The sequence below is a fragment of the Culex pipiens genome, chromosome 3 (genome assembly GCF_016801865.2).
Source record: "Culex pipiens pallens isolate TS chromosome 3, TS_CPP_V2, whole genome shotgun sequence".
In the NCBI taxonomy this organism is placed as follows: domain Eukaryota; kingdom Metazoa; phylum Arthropoda; class Insecta; order Diptera; family Culicidae; genus Culex; species Culex pipiens.
This window is the reverse complement of record NC_068939.1, coordinates 169,186,274-169,192,963: the sequence shown is the minus strand read 5'-3', so window position 1 is coordinate 169,192,963 and position 6,690 is coordinate 169,186,274.

The following is a 6,690-nucleotide window of genomic DNA, read 5'->3' as shown; positions in this document are numbered from 1 at the left end:
ATAGAAAAAAAAGTTGTAAAATCAATCGTAAACTATTTTTTTTTTTTTTTTTTTTTTGGGAGGGTGATCTAGCCGCACATCGTTGATGTCGAAACCTCTAAACTGGGCCCTCGTCCTGTCACGTCCGTCAGTAGTCTTGTCGTACATTACAACTAGAATCAGATCTGCCAATGAATTAGTACACTTTGACCAAATAAACACTGACGCTGTATGGATCTGACTCTAGAATAAATGCACAGTTGTGTGTTATTCATAAGTCCAAAATGTTCAATTATTCATATAAGTCCAAAATTTTCATTTGCGGATAACTACCTAACTTGAATTGAATACAAGATTTAAAGTAACCCATCCGAAAGCTACTCTTATCTCAAATCCCCGAAATTTTAATTAATACCATAGAATAGAGAAAGATAGAATTGCCACTCATTTACCGAACGGGGGACAAAACTGTGCTGCCTAACTGATGCCAGCGGCGAAACGGGGAACTACAACACCCTGCGCATAATACTGTCAAGAATGTGGAGAACTGGTTGGCACATATATATTATTTATTAAAAATGTAAAATGATTTTAAAAAAAACATAGGAAACAAATCAAAACAATTATGAAAATTCAAGATAAGTGTATCCCTTAACTAGGATATTAAGTTTTAAATAAGATTAAATGATTTTTATTTCGCATCAGCATCTTTTTTTTTCTAAATTTCAAGATTATGCCAAATAAGTTGACACCCGTTTTCACTTCTCCAAGACATCTGTTTTGTCATGTTGACATTTCGCTGTCGCTGTCAAACCAGGTGAAGAATCGGAAGAGGAAATGACTATTTTGCCGTTCGGAGTGAAGATAAGTGGTCGTGGTGTTCCAGCAAAGACTCCGCACTCCAACTTAAACCGCAATTTGCGCCTAATCCTAACGTTCTACCGCCTTCACTAGTCTCGTCTTTTCATCCGGCTTCCAAACACCATTTCACATTTTTGATTGCCAACTGAACGTCAACAAGCCTTTTTCCATCTGTCACTGTCAAACAAAACGCACCCTCCAGAATGCACAGGGCAGTTCCATCAAAGTGCACAGTGCGCATTTCGACTGAAGTTCCCCGTTTCGAGCAGTGGTGGCGCTGTCGGCAGAGTCGCTTGACGTTTACAAGGGGGAATCGGCAAGTGGCAATTCTACCTATCTCTATTCTATGTTAATACCCAAAAAAACGTTTCTTGTAAAACCAGTCTGGCTTCTTTTAAAAAAAACAAAAAAAAAAAATGAATAACAGTTCATATTTTACAAGTCGTGAATTGAAATAGAGACGACCATTCGATCGTCAGAATTCCAGTAGATCCTCGAATCGCAACAATGGTCGATACAATCATAATCCAACAACCGTTAGTTCAACAGATCAACGAACTTAGTCCGATATCATTTCACTATTGATTGATCGAGACTCTACGGAAATTTTGACAAATCATAATGGTTTTTATGCTACTTGAATGAAAATAACCGATTCTGATAGAATTACTAAATTCACTGTTACTAGTTTTGTCCCTAAATAACTAAAGGCAAAGTATTAAAAGTTGATATTTATTGTTAAAATCCTAAATTCTACAAAAACTAAATTTTTAAAAACCCGCATCCTAACCTAACACCCACATTAAGATAGGGAAAAATCACATTTGTTCATTGTACAAATGTGATATTTCCACTATCGGAGAACCTCCTTGTCTCGATGACAACTTACCGGCCATCGATTAAGCCCTGAGACTGCGCCAAAGTGGGTTCTCGCAGCATAAAGTGGTGTCCATGTGTAAAAATGGAAGCTTCAGCAATATACTGAACACTTCGATTTTAATTCCACATCGAATCAAATCATACTCTTTGCCAAACAAGCATCAAACCTATGACACTCATTATGACAAAGCCCAGGGTAAAATCAATTGTAAACTATTTAGAATGAATTATATTATGAATTGTATCATTTTATGCATTTTGAACAAAAACAGTACTCAAATATTTTAACAAATTTTGAATTTTTTTGGACCACAGCCTCAGATCGAAAAAAGGCGTAAAAGCTTTGGAAACATTTTTTTTTAATGAATTCAGTGTTATTTTGCAAATGTTTGAATGTTTGATGGTACCGTCATCAGGAGGGACATTGGGTCTGGGGGGTGAGATTGAGTCATACAAAAAAAGGTATGACCCAATTTCACCCCGAGACCCAATGTCATCGCTGATGACGGTAGCATAACTGTATTGGTGTATTTTTGCGATACTTTTTGTTTCAAAATTTGGAAAATCAGGCTTGACTTTTAGTTTGTTTTAACTGTTTTAGCGGCAAAAAGTGCCAACTCCTAGTTTTTGGCTAAGTTCCAATTCTCAAAAATAAAAATAGATGTAAAACTGAATTCTAAATCGAAAAGTAGTCTTTTGATAAAGTGCTCCGTTGTTGAGTTATAGCCATTTTTAGGTTAAATCTATCAACAAATATGTCTTTTTTTTTTAAATTCAAAATAGTGTCAATCCTTGTCCATCTTAAAAAAAAAATATTCGAAAAGCTTAGAAAATTACAATTACTCTAACATTTGCTTTTTTTTGGAAATTGTTGATCCGACATTTGGACCTTACGGTCTTGCAAAGAATGATAATTACCAAAAAATAGTTTTTTAGTTCTACCCAATTGACCCTCAATATACAGTCGATTATATCTTGGAAATCATTGATCAGATTTCCACTGCTAAAAATGAAACTTGTGATTTTTAATTTTCTCAAGTTTTTGAAAAAAAAAAAATTCAGAGTTTCATTTTACACAAATTTTATTTTTTAGCATTGAAAATCTGATCAATGGATGCCAAGATATCTCGAATGAAAATTGATTGTCAATTTATTAGAGTGTAACTTTTTTGTCAGAATATTCCTAATCATAACCAGCACTTTTATATGGACAGCTCCAAATTTGTATGAAGACTTGTATGAAGAAACTAAAGATGCAAAATGTGGACATAAGGAATCGTTAAAAAATTAAAACAGGGTTTTTTGCTTAATTTTAGATAACTGCGCTAATAACACATACAAGATACATACAAATTATGAATAACATTATTTTAAATTAAATTAAGTTTAATAGCTCGATGGAAGTACGTATATTTGCCTTCAATGCAAATATTAAGTGAATTTAAAAAAAATAGTTCTTTGCTAATTTTGCTACTTTACTTAAAGATTTTTAATGATCCTGATTCATGAGCTAGTGAACATTTAGCACACATTGATGTGTGACTTTTATATTTTTTGGAACAACACTTTCCCACTGAAAAAAAAACCGCTTGACCCTGCATTCCTCAAGTGTAACTGAATAAGGGATGCAATTTTCCAAGTAGCTCGGGCTTCACAAAACAAACGACGCTCGTTCGCAGAAGGTAAGTTCACCAAAACGGAGGAAAAAGGGTCCCGGTACGGCACACCAAAAGAGAGTGCACCGAAATAATCTTTTAATAACAAACCCAACCGCACACGTTTTTAATCTCCCTGTTGTTTCCCGGGAACTCCTGTCCAAGGGCCACCGGGGCGATAAGTCCTTTTCGGTGCCACCCTCCTTCTTTTGGTCATGACTGTTCACTGGTTCAAGGGCTGAATGCCGGTGGATCAGAGAGAGAACGAGCTAAGTTCGGCGAACTCCTAAAAGTGAAACGACCGCTCGAGTGTCGAGTTTAGTGTGTTGTTTGGGAGGGGGTTTGTCTGGTGTTTTGCCGAAAAACTGGACGATTACCATCGATGAACCCGAGCGTATGGTGACGACATGTGTTTCGGCTTAACCAAGTCGACCCTGATGGGCCTTAAAACCCAAAATTATGGCTCATTTTCCAGGGCGTTACAGACTATCTGGCTAAATCTGCGGCAGGCGGGTTGTTTGCATTTTAAACCAATTTTGAAGACGCAAAACTTTGCTCAACCTCCAGGGGGGTGAGCAACATGTGATTTTTGAATAAAGAAACTCCCAAAGTTATCCAACAGGGGACATCCAGGCTCTAGAGGCACGTGTCCCCCTGATCCTAGCAAGCCGTGCGGGTAGTACGTACCTACATTCAAGTAACGAAAAGACGTCGTCCCTTCGTACAACACAATCAAAGTCGCCGGTGCCACGTTCGGCTGGGTATCAGGAAGGAAGGAAGTAGGTACAGAGTGTACAAGGAAGCGTGGCATACTAGACGAATTTTGCGTTGCGGGGTGCGTGCAACGAGTGAAATGATGGTGTTTGTGCGGTTATTTTTTGGAATAAATCGCAGCAACCATGTCGACGGTGCGTGGGAGGTTGGTGGTTGGGGAAGTTGTTTTTGCGCGTCGTGTGCGTGAGAGAAATCGAGGCTATTTTTCAATAACCGTTTTAATAAATATCAAAACGTTTCTTATCAGTACCAGTGTATATATTCGCAAATTGATGTGTGACTGACTTTTAATTAAAATTATTTAAACTTGAGTTTATCAGATGCCTTCCTTGATAATATCATTTCAGTTCTTATAAAACAAAAGCTTGAAATACAATTTGCAATGAATTTTTTGTTAAAGTTTGAAGAATTGCACCTTTTCTGAAAAAAATATAATTGAAAGTTCAAGAATGTCTAGAAAAATTAAAGGGGAATTTTATTTTCATATATGTATTCATCATTTTATGATAAAAGTTTATCAAATCTAGAGTTTTTTTATAAGGTCCTATAAACATATGAAGCACTAAAACTTATAGGACCTTTAAAAAAACTCTAGAAGTGTTAATCAAAATTGAACAAAAGGAAATCATTTTTTTTTTTATTTTGATGAAACTTTGTCCATGCATTTCCTATACCAAAAAGAATCATTTTGGATCATTAGCTTTTACATACAATTTTGGGGACGTGTCTTACAATATAGGTATGTAAATGTGTGAAATTATGTAACTTGAGAAGGGATTTTCTGATCGATTTGGTGTCTTCGGCAATGTTGTAGGTAATGATTAGGACATTTTAGAAAAAAATATGGACACTGACAAAAAACTTTTTTAAAATTTAACTTTTTATGACCAAAAGTTGAATTCCCATAAAAACGTATTTTGGAATTTTCGTTTTTATATGTTTTGAGGCTGTTGCAAAGATTTTTCAAAGTTTTTGTCATCCCCCTTCAAAATTGGCTCGAAAAATCAGGGGACATTTTTTATGGAAATTTAAATTAAATCAGCTGATATGAATTTAAAATGCATTACTCTGTGTTTAGAATAATTTTTGGCATGTTGGGGTTTATTCAAAAGTAATTTAAATATTAGTGAATTTTCGATGTACAGTACCGCAAGCAGTTTTTTTTACAAACCTTATATTTTTCAAATTAATGATTGCATTCAACTGTACATCTGTATAAGGCCGATGCAAAAGAAAAGAAATATAAAAATTGAAATAGCAAGCCATGGTCTCAACAGGCTTGAAAAAAATGTTTTAAAACAAAAATATTAGCACAAAAAAAGTTTTTGCCGTATTGCACACACTAAATAATAACGATTATTACACTTAACGGAATTCCTTATTCGACGTAACATAAAATCATGTAAACGAGATTATGATGTGAATTTACATTCTATTTGACACAAAATGTCAAAATTTCTATTGGAAATGTGAAGCACAACTTCTGATGTGATAATAAATCTATTTTGACCTAATTTTACATTATATTTGATGCACATAACTGGAGCGTGTTTTAAGATGTAACGTTACATCAAATATAATGTAATGCCACGTGTTATTTTTCACGCGCCTGGTGTTGAAATGTCAAATCGTTGTTGATGTTTGGCAACGAGAATATTTTTTTTCGCTGAGGGACCGAAAAAATGCTTGGAATCTACCACAACTAGGCCTGGATGGCACAATTAAAACGCTGACAGAGGTAAGTTTTAATGTTCGCGGTCGGATCCCAACGAAAAGTGTAATTTTTTTGTTACTTTTTGTTGCAGTTCAAGTTGCAGTTTTTATTTGGAAGAACAGCCGCGGAATTGCTGCCGGGGAAACCAAACATTCGATGTTCTTAGCTGCCAACTAAAATCGGCTGCTGCTTCAAGAAAGTGACCCAGAATACATAAAATGTAGAAGGAAGGAGCAGCAAAAATTGAAGAAGTGTGATGGTTGTGGCAGAATCCAATTGAAGGTGGTGAAAGAAACAAGCTGGAAGAGGAAGAATCAGTGTTTATGTGCTAATCGTTAAATTGGTGACTAGATAAATGTGGAAGTGTGAATAACCGTGAAAACCTAATAAAATCATTCAAACAACCAAATTTTGATTTATTCTTGAGACTATCTTAAAAAAAAGGTTTTGCAGCTTACATCATCATTGCTACCGATACATGTAAAATTACACTGTCATGGATAGTTTGTAATGTCGTGTAATTTTACAATCTGATGTAATTTTACGTCTTTTTTGACGCTCCAGTTATGTGCATCAAATAAGACGGAATATTACACGAATTTTTCTTAGTGTGTGTTGTATTAGTGGTTAAAATGCGGGAAATGCACGCGACTTTAAAAGTAAACGAAATATATTTGGGCAGATGGGGGTAAGGGGAATGTCATCGGGCCGATGAAATATGGTTGAATGCGTAATGAATAAAATGCTTTGGAAGTTTGTAAGTGTACATTGAAAATCGAACCAATTTATACCTAAAAGTAGCTATAACATATTATCAAAAAATTGTTA